We start from the raw sequence: 25000 nt of genomic DNA, 5'->3' as shown, positions 1-25000 counted from the left end.
TGTCTTTGTCTTCCAAGTTACATCATCCCAGAAACTGGGTCACATGAAGATCTTTCTAATGCTTCAAGAATTTGCACAAAACATACTGCTTCTTTTTGTGGAGCCATCCTAATGATTCCTCCAACAACCTTGTCAGCTTTATACTAACACTTTTCTTGTGCCATGTCAAATACAACTGTACTATCTTTTTGGAGTCTATGGTACATAACCCATCCACCATCTGTAAAACCTTTATAGATCTCTGGCAACTTCCTTTGTAAGTCAAAGCAATTCCAAGAAACAGCGTATCCCATATGGAATGGTTTGTCCGGCCAAAACAAAAAGGAAAGGTATGCACCTCTGCATAGCTAAAACAAAAAGATACCAACCCCCTTAACAAATAGTGTGTCAGATCTCTCAGGATATGAAACAGTTCCTCTAGAAACTAGCTCCAGTACCTCAAATTCTCATTACATGTAATTTCTTTTCATTCTATGAAAGACTTTTTCTAGTTTGTGTGTAAGATCTTCCTGTCTTCCCAAATCTCTCCGAACTTTGTGTACTCGACTTCTAAAGCTTCTTGCACAGTAGTTCCCATTGTCTGTATTAGCTGGTTAAGTTCAGAACTATCATTATAATCACATCTGAAACCATACTCATTGGCTACTTGCTTTCACAGAAACTTGTCTTTTATATTTTAACAATTATTATCTCAAGCAAGTCTCAAACACATCACCAGCTGTATACAGGAAAAGACAGCTTGCTATAACTTCATCGTTCAAAAAGTTTAAAGCATCTAAGAAAAATTCTGCTTGGTTGGAATTGCTACAACGCCTGATTCTTATCACCACTACTTTTTTATGCTCTGTCTCAGATTATACAATTCGTTTCTATGTTCTTGCAATTGCAACTAGTACTCTTCTTCTGTCTTTTCTGTGCCTCATACTTACAACTGCTTTCTCCCTTTTCAACTTCCATGTCAACAACTAGCTCACTGTTATTTTTATTGCTCTCTTGTCAGAACGAAATTGGAATAATACGCTTGTGGTTTTGATGATATGGTACATGAATAGGTGGCTCACATGTTTATTCTTTAGATAATGGAAGAATCATCCAATTGTTTTGCGGCCACATGGATTTTGGTATGACCATTATCATTTCCTAAAAAAAAAAAAAAACTAAAATGTGCAATGCCAACTGCTCTTGTAGGAGTTCGTGTTACACATACAATTCACATAAAACTAATAAGTGCTTAACAAAAACCAATATTAAGATAGAATGTACCTGATAACGTTTTCCCTAATGAAGTGTTACATATAATACATACAGTCCCGTCATAAATGCTATTGGCTGCTGTCCTTGACAGCATTACAGTTTCGTCTTACATCTTTTAATCACAAAAAGAAAGATTCATAGCTAGAATTATACATGCCATCAGATAACACTTTATTATTCCACTCCCCATTTCCCCCTCCCCACCCCCCCCCCCAAAAAAAAAATATGCATCTATCACAGTTCACTGTACAATTAAAATAATTATAGTGTGTAACATGCTGAAATTCTTTTTTGGTAATATTCTTAAAAAAAAAACTTTTGTATAAGAGAATTTATTGCTGAACCCCCATAATGTGGTAAATTTTCTTATTTTGAGTGGTCCGGTAACCTCTTATGTTCAGTGGTTGTGGCAGATGGCAGTATGTTCAATAGTAAGGGCATGGCCATTTCAGCTATTTTGTCATCATTGGGGAAATTATAATCAACCAAATATTGTTCGTGTACCTCTAATTAGTAGATCCCTGAAGAGTTTAGTTCTGAATATAAAGTTGCATACAAAACCACCAGACCATTACTAGAGTGTAGGCCTTGGGTTAGCATATTTACAAATTGCAACTATTGATGAAGGGCATTTTGAGATCGTTCGATTATCGGAAAAGAATTGATGACAAATAGTATTATTTAAAAGACCTTGAAGGTAACAGGAGAGGAATATCAAGAAAAGTTTGGATAGACAGATAGAAAGATGTATTATGATGAAAGAACCTCGAATTCAGGAAGTTCAAGTGCATGTTACTAGGTGAAGTGTATGAAGGGGGGATCAACTCCTCCTTTGATGAACCTTTCTTTTTGGTGTAGAAGCAAGTGATGTGAAATTTCTATTACAAAGAGGGTTCATCCAAATTTCAGCGGCAAAGAGAGGAATTTGGTAATGAATAATCTTATCTTTTTTCTGGAAGATTTATGTTAAAAAGAAAATGAAAGAAAATACTATCAAATGTATGTATTTTAATACATATTAGCTGTCCTTATTAGCAGAACACCTCAGGATTTCTCATGCCATCTTACCAGAATGCATGAAATGTCACAGGAGGTTATGCTCAAGACGAATAGAAGAAAGATAGAGATGATGAGAATGGAATATGTAATGGAAAATTTAATATCTTTGGAAGGAGAAAGGATTGAAAACGTAGGATCATCTAAACATTGAGGAATTATGATCTCTAATATTGGGTATTCAGAATTGGTGTCTATTGAATGATTGCAAAAAGCAAATCAGATATTGGCTAGTCTAAGTAAAATTTGGGAATCAATTCGCCTGAATTACATAAAAAAAGCAGTTCATTGAGATCAGTGTTACTGTATGGACATGAGTCGTGGTATGACAATGAAATAATATCCAACAGATTTTGAGATTTCAGAACTAAGCCCTCAGAAGACTGTTGGGGGGTTAATTTAGCAGGACAGCATTAGAAATGAAACTATAAGAGAGATTACTCGAGTACCATATGTGGATGAGATCATAGTGAGAGGTAGATGGAGATGTTTTGGGCATTTAGTTCACCAAAGTTAAAACTGAGCTCCACAGGGCACTAGAAGAGCTGGAAGGACTATGTCTACATCGCTGAGGACTATGAAGTATGAAGTAGGAGAGGATGGATGGAGAAATATTGATTTAAAAGCTGTAATTATACGAGACGTGAAATCTATATACTGTCAAATGTTATGCAGTCAGTAACAACCCTATTTGTGCGTGTATTTCATGACATTAGATGAGTGTGCAACCCCACTTTCCTTACTTCCATGTAAACACTATTTCTGTTCACACATGTCTTAATTGTTGGTGAAGGATTATAGCTTTTAGTAACATTGACAATACATCTAGCACTAACAAAATGACTTAGATATTTTTTGACATCCAAGCAATTTGGTAGACGCATTATAATGCTGGGATCTAAGTCTTCACAGCATCGTGTTGCCATTGCACTTAACGTCAGCCAAAACATTGCTACCAGGGCGTCGAATAGGCATCAAACTATTTGAATGCCAGAGCACTGTCATTGTAGTGGTCTTCAGTGGTTGACTACACAACAACAAGTTCCCTTAGCCAATGTTCATTCAAGACGTCATCGTTTTTGGACAGCTGCCTCTTTGCGAAATGACCTCCTGAATGCCTCAGGTGTGTCTATATCTACCCAGACGATACAGAATTGACCCCATACTGCTGACCTCTCCTCCAGGAGGACATGTATTCGGACCCCACTGGCAATACTTCACAGGTGGGAATGTTTGAATTAGGTACATGCTCATCTTACTTGGACTGAACTTCACTGACATGAGGCTACGTATGTGGCTGGGCAAACATGAATGGTTTAATTATGCCATCATCAGTGAACATGACCATTATGGAAGAGGATCAATTGTGGTCTGGGGAGAGATCATTAGAAAAGGAAGAACAGAACTTTATGTGATGGTGACAGGTACCATGACAGACGTTCACTATGGGGATGACATCCTTGATGTGTATGTCAGACCATACACTAGTGCTTTGAACCTGACTTCATTTCAATGCACGATAATGCGCATTTCCATTGTGCTAAGGAGGTGAAACACTTCCTAGAACAGGAGACAATTGTTTTGATGGAATGGCCTGTGAGTTTGCAAGACCTAAACCCTATTGAGCATGCGGGGAACTTGCTACAGTTTGGTCTTTCCAGTCCAGTAGCACAGCCCAAGTATAAGTATGCATTTACATGCACGCACATGCACACAGACACACACATTTTACATATATATATATATATATATATATATATATATATATATATATATATATATATATATATATATATATATATATATATATATATAAATATATATATATATAATATATATATATATATATATATATATATATATATATATATTTATATATATATATATATATATATATATATATATATATATATATATATATATATATATATATATATATATATATATATATATATATGGTGTTGATTATATAGATAATTGTATTGTTTATAAACAGTTATTTAACTATCTATTGAACATTCTTCGTTTTCATTTCCCATATGACATTAATAGATATGACATCGAGACATACAAAATGTGATGCTATGCTAGGGCGTGTTGATAGAGTAGATTTTGTTAGTCATGGTATATAAATATGTACGTTTAAAGTGCCATGATGAAATACTGAATTGAAATGTCAACAGGTGTCCAAGCATATAATAAAATCTATCAAACTGCCGGTGATATGTGATTATTACACCAAATCTATTCTCGCGATATTTAAATGGATGATTCTGTAAAAGGTAATTTTCTTTGCTATTCTCTTGATGAATGACAATCAGTCTGCACATTTGTTAATTAACTAATGTACTTATTTCAAAAATGTTTGTTGGCTCATGAGATAGCGCTTCGAAAAAATAATACATCATAGTACTTTCATGACCAGGAACAAGAAATCGACGTGGAGAATAATCTTAGGTCGTGTTTGGTGAGAGGCCCTTTTTTGGTCGGGCTGCATAATAAGACGTCCACCGGAACTGTCGGTAACGCCTAGAGATCAAAGTGAAGAGAAGAGAGGCTGAGTGTGGAAAGTTCTCATCGCGTGATATTAGGAAGATTAATTATCTCTTTAAATGAATGTGAAATGAATTTTAGACGAGAGAGAAATTCATAGTCTTCTGATTCTGCTTGAGTGAGTTTTTTTTTTTTTCCCTATGGAGTTGTTGTTGACCTTTACTCTTTTGCAGATGCAAAGAGGCGTAACTCAAATGAAGCTGTCAGTTAAAAGCAGACAATTCTGTCATATTAGGAACTAATGCTGAACAGAATTATTTTGGTGCCCGTGAGAATACTGAGTATCATGGGAGTCAAAACAAAATTTAGATAATTCTCATATAAAATAAGAAAATCTGAAGTCCAGGTCCTAAAAAAAAAAAAAAAAAAAAAAAAAAAAAAATAATAAAATAAAAACTAAAGCCTTAAAGTACTTCTTTATGTGTATATAAAGGTGTGAGAATGGAAAATTACCCATAAAACATGTATTACTTCAATATTTATTCTCCAACTATCATAATAAGTACACAAAAAACCTAACAAACTTCCTAATGATAAAAGGTCAGTGTGTTAGAAAACCCGCCAAATTATAATGTAGAACTAAATTGAATAAGGATAGTTACCCTTCTAGTAATGTATCTTTTCTCACTAGTCGTTAAAGAAAACTAGACAACAGTCACCCATTTTTGCCGAAATCTTTGCCTCAAACACTTGATAAAATTTACTTCCACAATGGCTCATCAGGAGTATGTAAATCCCCTACATCTATACATGCAGTTCCATTCTCTTATTCAGTCGGAATTTAAATCTGAACTAGACCTGAGAATTAGGATAAAACACTTCAGAAAATAATTCAACCACTTGTTTCACTAGAAATTAATTTTATAAGTATATTAATTATGAAAAGAGTTAACACTTTAACACTCTAATGAATAAACCATAATGCAATTTACATATATGTAACTGTTAAATTTACGTCTTTTGGTTCGCACAAGCTTACAGAACGGTTAAGCAAAATTTTTAATGCACTTCACTAACCTAACTACACAGGGCCAGTTACAAAATAGTCTTCAATGTAAATTACATATAATACTTCAGTTTTCTTCTAAATAGATACAAAAATATATCAATGTTTCACGAATACTGTACACTTTTGAGAGAAAACACTATTCACTTTTGAACGGAGACTTTAGCTGAAGAGGGGAATGAGAAAGGGTTGTCAGAACGATGGCTTTGGTAATCAGGCTGGAATTGTCTTCTGTCATGCTTTGCTAGGCCCCTTATATATGCATTCTAATTTATTCCAGAACCTTCCAGTTCGTCATCTGGAAGCTTCAGGGGGGGCGGCGTAGGGCTTATGGCGCCAGAGTTGCCAACTTGCCAAGTTGAAGGCTGGTACTAATGTCGAGTGGCGAGGGCAACCTCTCAGCTGACTCCACCCACAACCTCTCGTAACATTACAAAAAAGAGAAAAGTTTAGTCTAGAATTTTCATGCATTTTCTAACCACGTGGAAAAAAATGATGTAATCTGTCGTACTACCTCGTGTGTGCCATACAGCATACCTAAAAGATATTACATAAGACTTTGTAATAAAACTATGTGAAATAAAAAAGGTAATTCTTAAAATAGCGTAAATCTACATATACAAAACTGAATACACTAAAAGTACACAAATAAAACACGTTAATAAAATATTCTACTTTCATGAAGACCTGTTTCTTAAGAGTATAAATACATATAATCAAAGTACATGCATATCACGTAAATCACATTTATTTATCCATACATTTTGTGTGTACAAACGATTTCTACGGGTATATAAATCTGACGTATCCTTACAAAGTTGCATTCTTCCAGTGTAAGATTCATCAAGAATCAAAGTGTCAAACTTAGTCTGAGTTTTCTGAAAGTTTGTAACGTCTCTAAGTTGAAGCTTCCATCTCAACCGTCTCTTACATTTCCATCATTTGTGAAGAGTGTAATCACTTGTTGTTTGATCAGCAAAGTTAAGCAACGATGTGTTTGACCAGTGGAAGATCTTTGCAAACTGCTCAGCTAGACTGCTGCACGATTTAAGGAGCGTCCATTCTTCGACTTAATATTCGGTTCAAATGAATTAGAAATATCTAAATATTTGGTAAAACCCAGAGATTCTCTCTCTCTCTCTCTCTCTCTCTCTCTCTCTCTCTCTCTCTCTCTCTCTCTCTCTCTCTCTCTCTCTCTCTCTCTCTTCTACATATATGAATTTTTAAGAAAACCATAGATTTCATGGGATGCAACCATTGTTCAGAAAAATAATACAGAGAGGGAATAAATACAAATTTTATATCTTTGTTTCTATAGAAAGTAAAACGTAAAATAAATGATGTATGTAACATAAAAAAACTAGTTTTTGATTTACAAGCATCTTATTTTCTTATCATTTATACCTACTATACAATGCAATGTAATATTTTTTTGTTATTTTGAGAAATCTTATCTGAAATACACAAATATATTTGTAAACAAATAGATAATAACAAATAAGTGCATTTATGAGTTTAATATCCTGAATAGAAACTCATATCTATTGTCTTCTCTTCTTTCTCTTTTGCTTTTACCATGGACAGCTATTTAGAAAAACGAATTATAAGGGTGGATGAAGACTATGTCAATAATTTACATCATCACAAGAATATGAATACAATATTTGATTTTGTTTCTTTAGATATATTTTTATAATACTATCGGTTATGTTTTCGGAGATTCTAATTTCTTTATCAGCATTGAATATTTCATAACTTTATCACCACTTTGTATTTGTGAATCAGGATTAGAATGAAGCTTTCTGAAAACATTCATCAGCAACTCTAGTTCGCACTCTCTATCTACAGCCTATTCCTCTTTAGATTACTTTACAGATAATGACTTGATAGACAGTCAGTATTTTCATCATCTCTACGGCTATTTGTTTGTTATTACAATATTCAAGGTGGCTAAATTTCCTAACAAATACTTGTCGAGTCTAAACTTTCAAAATTATACTGTAGTATTTGAATGATCATCTGACACTCATTTACTTGTTATAACCTAATAACTTTTTGAGCCAATCCTAATTAATCCTTCTAGTTATGATATTGAAAATGTTATATGAGATAAGAAAGCATTTCGTAGAGATAGGTGAGAAAAGGGATCATTTCATTATTCCGTTATAGAATTAGTAAAAGCCGTGTTTTTGCGAAACTCCTTTGACACTCGCATTGCATTCTTTTGATTAGTATCACTCTTGTCAGGGAGTAAATAGTATCTTCCTAAACTTTAATTGCAGAAGGATTAACACTAATAGCACGAACAATTTCTCTCCCTTTACACTGAAGGACATTCATGATATCAGGCCACTTACCCTCGAGTAATACTAACTGAGGAGAGAGAGAGAGAGAGAGAGAGAGAGAGAGAGAGAGAGAGAGAGAGAGAGAGAGAGAGCGAGCATTCATGAATATTACTTTTAATGAACAACAGAATAATGAAGTAATGTGAATTGGCCATTTAATGGAAAATTGAAAGAAAGGTAGGTAAGCAAACGTCCTCGGGTGTCTCTTGTTTCCACATGCTATAAAAAAAAAAAAAAAAAAAAAAAAAAAAAAAAAAAAAAAAAAAAAAAAAAAAAACAAGAAAAAAAAAAAAAAAAAAACAAGCGGAAAACGTTCTGGGGCACCACCTCAAAGGATAGAAAAGCGCATGGTAAGAATTATACATAAATATCTTAGAATAATCACTGTGAGGTTAGTAAATTTATTTATTCCTTGATATAAGTTGGTCTCATCAGAATGGAATCATACAAATTTGAGTAGACAGTGTGGATTACAGCTCGTATATGCTTACACACATACACGTAAAATACTGGCTTTTTCCCCAATCTCATTCATATAAAAAGTCTCTCCACCCTCAACCCGTCAACAACAATGGAAAGATATCAGTGACCTGAGATGGAAACGTCCTACAAGATAACAGTTCCCCAAAAGTGTTGCAGATTGGTCCTTGAATATAAGCTCTTATCATACAAACGTAAGTCTTCTAAGTCTAGATATGCTTAAAGATTTTCACTTGAAATGTTTTGTCATTTGTAATTAATGATAAATTTGATATTTTCGCATTATATGACACATTGAGCAGTTGATTTTGATTCTTATATAATCTTATCATGTGCCTCTATTTTCCATGAAAAATAAACTATTTTTTTTCTTTTTTGTTAAGCACATTATTCACGGTTTACATCTTTGTTAGTTACTTATTCACAGTTGACCCTACTTTTCGCTAAATGTCAAGTTGACAATATAACCCATTGAAAGTTTTAAATGGCATAGAGCACTGAGACTTTGCTGTGGTTTGAAGTAAACAAATCATTTCGACTATGCATTATCAATGAAATCATGTTACGTTATACAATAGCTTTAATTAATATATATATATATATATATATATATATATATATATATATATATATATATATATATATTAAATATATATACATATATATATATATGTGTGTGTGTGTGTGTGTGTGCAAGTGTTATATGAAATTGGAATCAGAAGAGAAGAGCTCTGAAATAATTAGACAATTATCTTATGTTTAATGTATTAAGTTCATTGCAAATTAAAATCATGTGAAAGTAATGCTAGATACATGGTATAAGGAGTTCACAAGCTTGTTCATTAATAACTTAAGAAAATATCCCGTACCAGTGACTCATCCTCGTATGAGGTTGATCATCATAAAAAGTGCTGTCTACAGTGGTAAAACTGTTACGTAGCTGACACATGCATATATATATATATATATATATATATATATATATATATATATATATATATATATATATATATATATATATATATATATATATATATATTATATATATATATATATATATATATATATATATATATATATATATATATATATATATATATATATATATATATATATATATATATATATATAATGCATAGAATTTATCCTCTTCGAGTACCTCCATCATGGAACATGCATGCAGCATGGTAGTCATTCTCTTTTGTTGCTATAAAAAGGATGGTCCACAAGGATGTTTTGCTAATAGATCTGTACGCCAGGAGTCAAATATTCAGACATGTATCCCTTCTCCCCATTGTAATGAACCTCAATGAGTGACATGCGTGTGTCCAATACTCTGGTCCTTCTATCAGTGTGATTTGAAGTCTGCCATTCCCTAATGAACGCGCAGTCTGAATGAAGTCATTAACATAGGCTTTCAGTGTTAACTGACAGGGCCATGAATGTGGGCTTTCGGTAATGGATGATCGAACATCCTTCAGGTTAAGACGGTTAGACAAGCTTTCCAAGGTAAATTGTCACTTACTTCCTGTGGAAGAATGGTTTACGTAAATTTATTTTCTCAAAATCTCAATTGAGCAGATTCATAATTGAGTGATTACATATTGCCACAGCTTATTTAGCTGCCTTATCTGCTTTGCTTTTTCCATTTAACCCTGAATGAGCAGATATTCAACACAAACTCGCCTACATGAATGTAGTAGGGCTTGTCAATCTAATTCTTCTTTAGGCAATGTCAGTGATAATAAGGTATTAAGAGTCTACTTTTTTTTTTTTTTTTTTAGATAATTAGGTTGCGCTAGAACTGGCAATGAATTTAACATTTTGTTTGATAATTTTACCGAACTTCATTTGTTTCACAAATACGTGATAAACGTTTGTATCTCCTCGATTAGTCATCTTTTAAATTCTATTTTTCATTTTCAGGCTTCTCGTGGTTGACCTTCATCTACAAAACCTTAAGGAAGGTGTCTTTCCTGTACCACAATTGTCATGTTACAAATATCTTCAACATCTTCGCAAATTTTTTGGAGGAATTGTCATCTGCCTCATCGAGTATCCACAGCATTGTACCAAACATATGTCTCACGATCGTACATAGTAACGACATTTCATTTTGTGTATATATTATGCTTGCATCTTTGTTCTCCCCTTGCACTAAAAAGAACTTGAAATAACATGTATGTTTTTCTCACCGTTAACTGTTAACTGGTGTGGTATCAGTTGAACAGTAAATTTCCTGTTGCATTGAACCTGAAATAATGTGTGCTTTTCTCATAATTAACTGTTAACCGGTACGGTGTCGGTAGAACAAGAAATTTCCTGATGCATTGAGTTTTTGTATATAAAGGCGAGTGTCTGTAATAAAGTTACTCAGTTGCTTTCATCTTGTCTTTGAGTCACAACCTTCTCTCGGCTCGTCACATTGGTGACCCCGGAGTGACCTCACCAATGTGACGAGCCAAGAGAAGGCTATGACTCAAAGACAGGATGAAAGCAACTGAGTAACTTTATCAAAGACACTCGCCTTTATATATAAAAACTCAATGCAACAGGAAATTTCTTGTCGTTACTATGTACGATCGTGTGACACACGGTTGGTACAGTATCATCGCCGGAAAATTTTTCTTGTGAGGTTCATCTCAATTAAAAAATTACCTCCAATATTTTCTAATTGTAGAATTAGTCAAAGGTTAGAAATCACGAAATTCAAGTTGTCCAGCAGTATTTTTTTTCCCTTAATTCGGCATGGTTAGAATCGCTGACTCCATATCTTGTCCTACACATGGCGTTAAATAATTTCTGCAGTAAATTGAAAATGCTTTAATTGCCAGATACTTAAGCCATCATTATGTTTCTAATCATGTTATTCGTACATTTGAAGCTTTCTTTTGTTGTCAGCATATTAAAGTTTCTTCGCTGATTTTGCATGATCATCCTTAATCATTCCGATAAGTACTCGTATAACAAGCTAATAGTTGAACTAATCAAAATCAACAGTGAAGTATTCCTTATATGGGTTACTCATATTACAATAGACTGAGTTTAAAAACCATTAATCATGTCTATGGTAGTCATAAAGTATCAAAATCATGTTTTTTCTTCATATCAGGCGTCTGCAACCACAACGATTATTTTGACATCATCACAATAGATAAAGCAGTTATGATTTGCTATATGCAATTGTGAAAAAAATGAATATTTGGTATACGCAAAGTCGAGATAAAACTCTTGCGTTGCTTAACGCCCTATTATTACTTTTCATGAAATATCGTCATTTTGTGGAAAGGTGAAGCACAGAAAAGCGGATCCGTCCCATAAGAATGTTTCTCATTTGTAACTGAGTACAAGGAGAGTCGAGATTTCAATGTCATGGTGTGTACAACTGGGTCTTTTTAACTGAGACACTAAAAGGGAAAAAAAGGATATCACTTATTTATTTAAAATGATCTCTTTTTCATTACTTTAGCCTTAACTGGTCTCTTGTAACACTTAATGTAACAGTTGAAATCCGTTTATATATATATATATATATATATATATATATATATATATATATATATATATATATATATATATATATATATATATATATATATATATATATATATATATATACACACACACACACACACACACACACACACACACATATATATATATATATATATATATATATATATATATATATATATATATATATATATATATAACCGGAGCTTTCGCGCGATTTGCTATATTCCATTTTACGTAGGGAGATATGGAGGCAAACTTCCAATGAACTAAAAGGAAAACCTTAACCACACATACAAAGAGAACATAATGAGATAATTTGACAATTAGGGTAATTCAATGGTTGATGGGCTGCTGATTTGATATTTTGGTATAGACCTATGAAATAGCAGATTCTGAATCATCTTCGATATCCGGAGAAGTGGAAGGTATTGTTTTGAAATTTAGTTTAAATATTGATTAAAGTGCAAACAGTCCGGTGGTTCCCTTAATCTCTCCTAATAGATCAAGATGAGGTTTATTTGCTACTGAAACCTGATATGGACACCGAAGCAGACCAAGGATTACGGTCTGCATATATTATTTGAATGTAGTTGTTACTAATTTCGATCTTATAGAAAACATCAAAATCCCAGTGACTAGTTAACTTGTCATTGATGAAATCTGAATTGTAAATGTTTGCTACGCTGCCAGAAATTGAAATTTTTACGGTAGATACAGAGGTCCCTGAACACACGAAGTATCCAATATATTCTACCGTGCCGGCGAGCAGTTAGGTTGTAACTGAGAAGAGAGGTGAATGTAACTAACTTTATTTCAACAGGCAGCGAGCTTATATACAGGAGTTTCGAAAGAAGGTCACAAAAAATCAAACACATCAATTCATGAAAAGACAGGCTTATAGCGTTTCTATTAATAATGAGGTCTAGAGCGACATATACAATAAAAAAGAAAATACCGTTACAGTGTACAATTCGATACATTACTGTATAAGATTTCGGCGGGTTTGCCAACCATTTTCAAAGTGTTAAAAGAAGAGAAAACTGAAAAATATAGGTATGGTATGAAATTTAGACGAAACCCACAATAGCTACCTTGAAATGACTAAAGCTGCAATACAATACCAACACAAACAAAGAAAAATTTAAATAAAAGCATAGTGAAAAATAGAAAATTATATTATATAGAATGGGATCACATTATTCTCTAGACTCAAGGCTAATTCTTATTGTTTTATTCTTCTTTCATTTCAGTCTTTTTTTATCTCCTCGTTATTGATGTCGTATCATTTCTAGTATTATTATCACCGATGAAATGACAACAATTTCTAATTAATTGTCCAGTTTCAACGTGCTTACTTCTATGACATTATGTTGCTCTATACAATTTTGTGCTTGGATTTTCATTTGAATATTCATTCCCATGGTAGAGGGAATTTGATTCTGAAATAAGTTAGCCGATTAGTATATATATATATATATATATATATATATATATATATATATATATATATATATATATATATATATATATATATACATGTATACATATGAATATATATATATATATATATATATATATATATATATATATATATATATATATATATATATATATATATATGTGTGTGTGTGTGTGTGTATGTGTGTGTTTGAGGGGTGTGTGCGTGCTTGCGTGCGTATAGTATGGGTAAATGTGCATTATACACATGTAATATATATATATATCTATATATATATATATATATATATATATATATATATATATATATATATATATATATATGTGTGTGTGTGTGTGTGTGTGTGTGTGTGTGTATGTGTATGTGTATGTGTGTGTGCGGGTGTAAATATATTTATTCTTTAGAAATAATCTGAAATAAAATAAGGAGTAACTTTAGAAATGATACTGGAGTAAAGTAAAATATTTATAATGGATAACATTATAAAGTACGTAATCACTAACCAATGAAATTGCAATCTTAAGAAAGATTAATGATCTTGAGTGTTCTCTCAATAAGTAAACTCAAACATAACCCATGATCGAAAAGCTATGGCACAGCCCAAAATATGAGAAGCCTGGCTAGCTACATGCCTACCAGTTAGAGCAAAACAGCTATATGTGGCTCCAAATGTTATCCAGTAGCCATAAAAAATGGCTATGACACGCCAATTATCAAAGGTTATATTTAGAGAAAGGAAGAGATCTCGGTCGACTCTAACTATAGTATTGTTAATACTAAATGGAGTATTGGGTTTATTTGGCCGAACCTCTTAGGACTTCATTTGGAAGTCAAATCTTTGTCCATATAGTGATATAGGCAGGTACTGTGACGTACTTACAAACTTCCTGGCCGCTTTATGGAATTTGCAGTATGAGATCCATGTGTTGACATCTTCGCACATTTGAGCGAAACATGTTTTGTTTACAATGCGGTACAAGTAGGTATTTGGGGAAATTGTAGACCCCTGTTACAGTATTTAATAGGGTTTTTCCCCAGGAACTGAGAAAAAGAAATAAACTTTAGAATTTTTTCCATATTGTTTTCCGATCATATTGTGACCCAATTAAACAAAAAATGTTACAATAAGTAAATTACAAAGCATTTTGATTTGTAAGTTTTAAAGAGAGTGGCATCGGAAGCGCGAAGCATTTATTATTAGATGTTTCTCTTGGGAACAATGGATTCCTCATTATAAAGTGATGTAATATACTGCAATACTGAAGGAAGGAAAGAACGAATTCTTTAGTGACTCAGCGAAATGCAAGTAATTGATGAATGAATGTTGTTATCGATGTACTTGAAATTTGAAGCAGATAAGCCTCAGGATTATTTTCTAGGAGACATATTTGTGAAATTCCATCGATAACGCATATTTGCGTCCATTGATTGAATGACACGTGAACTAAAAAGAGCAATGTTACTGTTAAACAACATCGCTCTCCTGTCAAGAAACTCGAGATCGAGTGCTATTGGCGCCTAGTAGTTGCAACACTGTTGTGGTAACAGAACGTTGGTCCCTGACATCTTGTGACACTGCTATTGACGTCAAATTATACTTAAATCTCTTACCCAACACATTGGAGTGTGTCTGATAAGATTGCTGTTATGATTTTTTTCCCTTGATCGTGGCACCTTACAATTAGACGGATATACGTACAGTATATACAGATAGTCGGACAATGTTATCTTTCGTATACCTTATCGAACTTATTTTTTGTTTTGTTTAGGTTATAAGTATAACTGGATAGGATATGATAAAATCAGTAATAATATTGAGAGAGAGTATTTTAAAACAGACATTATTTTCTCACCTGGAGCGTTTTTGGATTAGATTTATATCTCTCGACGTTTTGGTTACAAGTACGACCAGCTTTATCAGGCATCCCTTTTTGTAGATAAAATCTTTCTAGCATGCCATGAAAGATCTCCATTCTCAAAAGAAATCTTAAAAGCTTATTGATCTAAATACTACCCTTGTAAAATGATCTTATCAAAATGATAAATAACCTACCTCAGCAAAAGCAAAATTTTTGTTTTGCATCAATATTACTAGTGTGTTAAAATGCAAATCATGTGTAAAAACTCGTAAAATTGTAAGGAAAAACATGGCTCATTAACTTGCAAGGTAGTAAATACGATTAAACTATGGTCAAGTTTTTACGTTATGTTTTTTCATTTAATATGAATTGAAATTTCGTATCGCTTAGTTTATGAGGACAAATTAAGTGCTTGCGTAAAACTTTAACCAGGCAAGTTAGTTTATTACAGTTCTTCTTATAGAATGGCAAGAGCTATTTCGTACAATAAAATTTTTTAGCAACATAATTCCCAAAGTTAAGGATAATTCTAATCTTTATTGTATACAATCTAAAAATATTAGTGCACTTATCTAGAGAGATATCTCCCTATATCTCGTACTAACATAAGATTAATTATTCGCCAGTATACCTCATTTGTTCCATTAATGCTCCATATCTCCTTTTCCTCTGTTTCTACTTCATTTCCTCCATAAGTCACATGACCTTCTTTAGTGATGAAAGTATCAAAGGCAGAAATGATCTAGCAACAGCAAATTTGCTCTTGAAAATATTCATCGGGATATATTTCAAGAAAAAAAGAGATAAATGGGTAAATTAAATTTAATATTTAGTTTAAACATCTTTAATATATTAGAATTCTAACTATCAAACAGGGAATATATTCTTGGGTCAGATTTTACACAGATTTACCAGAAATCTAGATCGAACGAAATTGATTACAGTAAGAAAATATTCTACCTCTGAATAGGTTTTGCCTTTCGGAGAAATACAAATGTAAACGGAAGCTCCTGGCGTGCTCTATTTAGAAAATAGGTTGTATTGCTTCTGTGCTTTCACCATCGGCTTTGAAAAGAATACTTTATGCTAATTATGATTAGTAATAATCAATACCGAAATTTTCATCGTTAAATTCTCCAAAAGATCCTGTCCTATGAAAGCCAATCAAATGATCAGTTGAGGGCTATTGGAGCGTCCTGTGTTAACCAAATGAAAATAATGTAAAGATTCCCAAAGAAAAAAGTACCAACGAAGCTAAGCAAAAATATTCGGCATAGTCCTTCCCGAGTCACAAATGTTTGTTAAGCCATGAGTCTAATAAAAAGAAAACAATACAAAGCGTCTATTACAATGTATGTATATTCTGGAAACCAGAAACACGAATGCAATGTATAGTTCAAAATAACATGTAGAATCATAAATTCATTTCATTGTTATAAATTTTTAACGTCCCTTGTTCAATGCTGATAGTCATGATAACGAAAATTGCAAGACACGAGAGATTTACTGGCCGATTGTGCTATTTTTGTTCACGATTTAAGGTAAGTTTTGCATGGATTGATATCATCAAATGATATCGAATTCACTACTACCAAAATCCTACACATAGGGAGATTGGTACGAACCAATAGAGCTTTAAGTAAAAACCCAATTTCGGCCATTTATGACCATCTATTTAGATCTGGTCATGCCATTTTCAAAGAAAATTTCAAAATCGCTGACAGACATAGTAGTGCCAGCCAACTGAGAATCTTGGAGTCTTTGTACTTTTTTAAGACAAACCCCAGCTTGAATGATGGCTTACATGTTGTACAGTTGCCGGTGACCCATTGATCTGTTTTTGGGCTCGGCCATATCCTCCTGATGGAAGGTTCCTTTAGGTAGCTTTCTAAGGGATATTTGCTACAGTGATACTCCCAGAGAATTAAACCGAAAGTCTCCAGGATTCTAACTCCTGGTACGAGTATCCAGTTAAGGATATCGCAAGGTATCAGGGGACATATTTTTTAGATACGACACATAGCAATCTTTACCCCGAATAGATTTAACTCTTTGATGTAAGGGGGAAGAGTGGCGAAAGAAAGGGGGTGCCGTTCTAGGTACCTGGTGGACCTCCCATCAGTACTGCTACCGGCCGCCATTCCTTTAGTTGTAGCGTTATAAGCTAGGTGTTCTCCCAACGTTTTCCCGGTGTTTTGTTGTAAGTTATCGGAATATTAATCATGCCATCTTCAGCATCTTCATCTTCTGGAAAGTTGAGTATTAATTCTTTCCTGTGTATAATTTTAAGCTCCCTTCTCACAGCTAAATTTCAATAATTTAAGTGTGTTTGGTTGAGCATTGCCATGAACCGGAGGTGGCCATTTTACGACTACTGTCGCCGATTATTATTGCATTTTATTTAGTCAGTAGGGCAATATTTCCGGTATTTACCTATGATATTAGCTAGTTAGGTATATTGTACAAGTGAAGATTGAGCATACAGATATATTATTATTCCTCTCCCTATTATGTAACTTTACTTTTTGTAAGTGGCGGGAGCCCCGGCAGTAATAACCTTGGCCTTGGTTCCTACCAGAGCTAGGCTAGCCTCACTCACATATATACGTTAGTAAAGTAATTCCTCATGTTTAGCCTCACCCTATCATTCCTTATTAATTCGAATGAGGACTTACATCCTGTAAAATTTATGGATAAGAGTCTGAACCTTTTCTCCCTCCCTGAGTGCCGCCACCGCTACAGGTGGCAACCACTGTCTTTCTTCATTGCCGTCGAGTAGAACTCTGGCTCTGGGTTAGATAGTAATTAACTCAGAGTGCCCTTATCTTGCCGTCGACGATGTCGCCAGCAAAGGAACCATGTTTCCTCTGCCGCCGCCGACGTTGTAAGCACAGGAAGCCATGCTTCCCCAGTCCACTGTTGAAGGTAGGTGGCATACCTGCCACCACCACTCTTCCCAGTGAACCACAAGACCCTTTCCCTTCCCCCTTCTGACCTTTAGTGATGGCATAGCCATCACAACTTTCTTTCACCGGTATTCTGACAGTAATCCCGGCTTGCCGGGTTGACTGTGTTACTGGCTGGTACCCTGCCGGCGGCTGTTAGTTCAGCCGCCTCAGCCACCTTCCCACTTATGTCCTTCCTTCACCGGAAGTGAATATCATGGGGGGAAGATTGAGCCGGCCCTGACGGCTGCTGGTGGGAAACCTAACATACTTTTGAGAAGTCCTCAGCCCTCTCTTGGTCTGCCATCCACAATTATTGCCACCGGCAATACAGCCAGCGGCAGGCCTTTTGTGGATGGATTGAAGCCAGAATCAGATGGATTCTTACCCCTTCCATTGGAACTCTCATTCTGGCAAGGAGACAGTAGGTGGCCTGGTAGTCCTCCTACACTTCCAATTGTCGTGCTAAACCATAATAATAGGAAACTCTCCTTCCTTAATACTTTCTCTCTATCAGTTAGTGCCACCAGGTACTAACCTAACCCCAGCAGTGCGCCGGCTGACCTACAGTGTACAAATATACAGTAGTACACATATTTTTTAACATAATCTGTGTTTCCTCTCACAGTCTATTGTTGGGACTACGATATTATGTTGAGGTTGAGTAATCCCTCAACACCCAGATGGTTTCTTTGATCATGGGGACCCTAATAAATCACCGATCAGTATTAATATGCTACAGGTAGATGATGTTAGCATAAACACTTACTAACCCTAACTCTAGTTCCTAGAGTTTCTTCTACCTTGTATTCTCCCTACCAGGGAACCCAAATATTATTATTGACGGAGGTCTCAGGAATTCCCTGGGAGAGGAAACTCAGATATGTGTCTTTTCAACTTCCTCTCCAGCTTACTATCCTAATCTATTATATACAATAGTGATTACTATTGTTAATAAAATGTATGCTTTTATATCAATGATATAAAAACCGTAATACTCATTGGATCCATTCCCTTTACAGGAGGAGCCGATGAGGAAGTGTGCAGCCTTGTTCTGCAATCACAAAAGTAAGGACTTTTGTGGACACATGATGTGCAGGACTCATGCCCCCTGCTGTATCGTGTCGGGATCCCTAAAGTATTGAGACCCGAAGGAATGCTTCACCTGCTCAGCCCTGCTGGCCAATGGCTTCAGAGAAGCTATCCCAGTCACCTTGGAGACTAGGGACATAGTGAAGGAAACTCTTCGCAGGTGGGTAAGGGGGTTTCAAAAGAACTCTCCGGGACCATACCTACCCAATCCCTAAGGTGCCTTCTGTTCCCCAAGGCTCTAGCAAACGCAGTAGTGCCCCAGGAACAAGTGCAGCCTCCTCTTATACAGCTGAAGATTGATGCGGACATACACAAGGCACTAGAAGGCATGGACATCCACCAAGAACGGATGTCAGAGTGTCCACCGACATAGAACAGGCCCTGCTGCAAGGAGGCCCTGAAGAAGACGTGGATCAGCCACGAACGGAGGAAGAAGGATCCGTTTCGACGGTAACTGAGGATCCTCAGTTCACCGTGATGGCATACCAACCTATGCTGTCAACCTCTTCAACCCCAACTCCTCAACCAACTACACAGGTCGACATGAGTGAAGCGATCCTCACGTCGATCCAGCAGATGTTGGAAACGTTCCAGAAGGAACAGGAGGCAATGAAGCAGTCCATCCAACAAAATCAGAGACAGATACAGGAAAGGGACCATCCTGGACCTTCCAGGGACTCTACTAGGAAGCCCCTTAGAGTATCGGATCTCCCTTACTGCTCCGAAACCAACCCCTGGAGGTATGCGGAGCAAATGCCCATGATGAATGGGAAACTATTCATCTCAGAGAAATTGGGAGCTAAACTGTTTGAAGATCTTGAGTTCTGCCCGGCTTTTCAGCCTACTCAGATTGTTACGTGAGACTGCGAGATGAACTTGCATCCCGTGAGGAAACGGTACGGAAGGAAGTCATTGTCTTCGAATATGACAAGGCGCAAGCCATCCTATTAGGGTCCTTGAAAGGAGCAGGATACACCAACTCCAAAGTCTCAGCACTGAGCAAGAAGTATCCCACCTTTATCGCTCCTTCCTCAATCTCTTTCCCCTTTTCGTAGAAAGCTCTAGACTTTATCATCAAGGCAGTCGAAGAGGGCAAACCTTGCCTAACTCTAGAGGAATGTAAACCAATCTCTCTAGCAACACCTACCTGCGAGGAGAAGTGGAAAGACGTCCATCTAACCTTCTCTGTCTCGAAATTGGATCCAGAGAGAGCATTCCAGCAGTTCAATGAGAACCTTCCAAAGTTGCCAGACCATCTTCTGAGGGGGAAACAGGAGATGAAAGAGAGACTTGTGGACTCCCTCTCTCATCAGAACTGCCTGGAAATGTGAGCAGGCCTACATAACGCCCCAGAAATGTATATTTTCCTGGCTGAGTCTCACATGGGAGCCCTTGTGAATTATATAGTTTCATCAGGGCAAGGAGAGCCTGCAGAGAGTACGTGTTTGCCTCAGCGACAGTGAAACACGAACCCAGGAAGCATCAGGGGTAAAGACCTCTTCCCACAGAAAATGGTCCGAGAGGTCATAGCCAGAGCAGCCATGGAGAATACGAACCTACTCCAAAAGTGGGGCATAACCTCAAAGAGAAAATCCTCCTTAGACGGAGGTCTCCAACCTAAGAACAAAAAGGTAAGGAGAGCACGCAGACCTGTGCAACTTCCAGCCGTGACCATGGCCACGGTGCCTCAACTGGTAGCCCAGCCTCAGACCACCTTCCAGGTCATCCCTCAACAGCTGGTAGCACAGTTGCCAGCATTTAACCCTGGCTTTGAGAGACAATCGACCACCTTTTGCCCTTACAAAGGAAAAGGCCCAAGGAGAAGCTCCGCCGGAAACCCCTCAAAGGGCCGAGGAGGACGTGGTTTTGGAAACAAGTCCTCAGGACCCCCCAGGCAATGAGGGGTTCTAGGTAGGGGGCAGACTGTACCACTTTCAGGATCGCTGGACCTTCGATCCCTGGGGCCACAGCCTAATTACGAATGGACTTGGGTGAAGATGGAACAGAATTCCACTCCGTTTTCCAGAATTCTTCTAACACTCCACCCCCTCGTTAGAAGGTAATAAGGAAAGCGAAGTCCATCAAATTCCAGGGAAGACTGCTTTGTGTTCCCAAGAAAGACTCAGACAAACTCAGAGTTATTCTAGACTTGTCTCCACTCTACAAGTTCATCGAGAACAACAAGTTCCGAATGCTTAATTGCAACACACAGGGACCCTTCTACCCAAAGGGGCTTACACAGTCTCAATAGACCTGGCAGTCGCTTACAGGCATCTGCCAGTCAGCTGCCCCTTCTCCTCCTACTTAGGATTCAGGCTACAGAAGAAGAAATTTATCTTCAGAGCAATGCCCTTCAGACTGAACACAGCCCCAAGGATATTCACGAAGCTAGCTGACACAATCATCCAGCAGCTATGCTCCGAAGGAGTTCAAGTTGTAGCATATCTAGACGATTGGCTGGTGTGGGCACCATCCAAGACTAATTGTCTGCAAGCAGCCAAAAAGGTGATCCAATTCTTGGAACACCTGGGTTTCAAGATCAATCTCAAGAAGTCTCTCCTTTCTTCAGCCCAAAGGTTCTGATGGTTAGGAATCCAATGGGACATAAAGTCACACCGCGTCTCTATTCCATCCAAGAAGAGGGGAGAGATAGCAGGAGCTGTAAAGAGACTAATCCATCACAAGAGCATTTCAAGATGCCAACAGGAAAAAATATTGGGCTCTCTCCAATTTGCAGCAGTGACAGACCCAGTACTAAAAGCATGTCTAAATGATGCGTCAGGAGTCTGGAGAAGATACGCATCAAACGCTCAAAGAGATCAACTAAGGTTGACCCCGAATCGATTGCGTATGCTGTTAAGGCCGAGGTCAACAGCCAAGAGCCTAGCACGGACAATTCCCCTGCAACCACCATAACCATCAGTGGTGATACACACGGACGCCTCCTTAGAAGGATGGGAAGGCCATTCTCACGAGAGAAAAGTGCAAGGGAATAGGTCGCATCAGTTCAAAACCTTTCACATTCCCTTGCAGAGCAATCCACATCAGATTGGTCCTGGACAATGATGTGATAGTAAAATGTCTAAATCGACAAAGCTCAAGATCACCTCACATCAACCATGTGATATTAGCCATCTTCTACCTAGCAAGGATGAAGGGATGGCACTTATCAGCAGTTCACCTACAAGGGTTCTGCAATGTGAAGGCGGATGCTCTATCCAGGCAAAAGCCGATAGAGACAGAATGGTCCCTAGACGCAGATTCATTCTCCTTCATCTCGGAAAAAGTTCTGGAACCGCAGAGCGAAAACAAGAAACTACCTCGTTATGTAGCCCCTTATACGGACCCTCAAGCAGAAGCGATAGACGTCATGTCCCTCAACTGGAACAGGTGGAATTGCAATTACCTGTTTCCACCAACCAATCTCCTGCTAAGAGTCCTCGACAAGCTAAGATCTTTCGGAGGGACAGCAGCAGTAGTGGCCCACAAATGGCCCAAAAGCAATTGTTTCCCTCTATTTCTAGAATTGAAACTGAAGCTGTTTCCTCTGCCAAACCCATTTTTATCCCAACTGGTCCAGAAGTCAACTGTCCATGCTTCATCCTCGAGAACCAACAACCTACATCTCGTGATTTTCTCGCCCTAGCGGCGAACAAAAAGTTTGGAATCTCCAAGGATAAAGTTGACTTCATCAAAGAGTATAAGTCAATTTTGACTAGGAGACAATATGAATCGTCATAGAAAAAAATGGGTGTCCTTTGTGAAAACAAGGAAACCAACAGAAATATCGATAGATTTCTGTCTCGCTTTCTTCATTTACCTACACGAACAAGGCCTTGCTTCCACCACGATTACTGCGTGTAAGTCGGCCCTGACTAGACCACTTCTTTACGCCTTTGAGGTGGACCTCACAAGTGAAATCTTCAATAAGATCCCAAAATTATGTGCTAGACTCAAGCCAGCAACCCCTCCAAACCCAATTACATGGTGTTTGGATAAAGTCTTGCACTATGCTTCGAACCTAAACAATGAGGATTGTACACTAAAGGATATAACATAGAAAGTCATCTTTCTGTTTAGTTAGTGAAATAATGGACTTATCCAGAAACGAAGGCCATATTCAGTTCTAAGACACAGGAGAACTGAACCTTTTTCCTGATACTGCCTTTCTTGCCAAGAATGAGCTACCCACTAAGAAGTGGGGTCCTTGGAGAATCTGTCCACTGAAGGAAGATGTCTCTCTATGCCCAGTAGAGTGTCTTAAGGTCTATCTTCAAAGAATTTCAGACTTCAAGGGAGGACAGCTCTACAGAGGCGAAACTTCAGGATCAAACCTATCCCTAAGACAATTGAGAGCAAAGCTCACCTAATTTATTATCAGAGCGGATCCTAACAGTAAACCCGCAAGTCATAATCCGAGAAAAATTGCTTCTTTGTTGAATTTCTTTCGACACATGGACTTTGAGAGACTCCATTCATACACTAGGTGGAAATCATCCAGGGTCTTCTATAAACACTATGCGAAGCAAGTACATGAAATAAAACACTTTGTGGTGGCGACGGGTAGTATCATAAAACCCGTTGTCTAGTGCTGCGATGAACAGTGGACTGTTTTGGGATTCAACAGTGCATCGGGTGCATGGGTATTCGTACCTTCTAGTGAAAATCATTATGGGGATTAACAGACTGTTCTATATAGGAAATAATCTGACCAATAACACTAGTGCCATGTGAACGTTTGCATCACAGTGTTTGCGCATGTCCAAAATCTGAGCAAGTCAGACAGATTTCGTTTCACATCTCCATTGAGTGGCATTATTCCGATAATGAAATTATATATATTCTTCCTTTACAGGTCAATATATGAACCCTGATGTGTATTAATGCTGGATCAGATTCTTACCTTGTTGTAACTACATTTGATAATTTAGTTGCAAAATAAAGATGAAAAATGTATTTGCATCTTATTTTTGACACCTCAGTTACATTTAAACAAAACATGCTAGCATTTTATTTATCCCTATGTATAGAAATAACTTGTATCTGTACAGATTTCCAAGGTAATTAAAGGTAACCTCTAAAAAGTTTCCCTTTTGTTCCTACGGAAATACAAACCTTGAATCCTTATTGTCTAAGTTGACACTTTCCCTGCAGGGGGCAGGAAGCACTTGGCCTGTTCCAAGCTTAGTGGAAATGACAGTTAACGGGAAGTTCATATATAGGTCTTGGAGACCAGATAAGGAATCCATTCAAGGTAGAAGGCACACACACAAACACACAGATTTAGTACTTTCAAGTTAATTCTCCGGTATGCTTCCATCAGGACGACGTGGCCGAGCCCAAAAAAAAAACGTATTTGGAGCAAAGCTAAAAATTTATTTCTGGGTGAGAGTCCCATGTCGTCCTGATGGACCCACCCTTTTGCTGACCCCACC

This window comes from Palaemon carinicauda, chromosome 33 (assembly GCF_036898095.1).
Source record: "Palaemon carinicauda isolate YSFRI2023 chromosome 33, ASM3689809v2, whole genome shotgun sequence".
Lineage (NCBI taxonomy): Eukaryota > Metazoa > Arthropoda > Malacostraca > Decapoda > Palaemonidae > Palaemon > Palaemon carinicauda.
The sequence above is the reverse complement of the archived record's forward strand: the minus strand, read 5'-3'. Positions refer to the sequence as shown.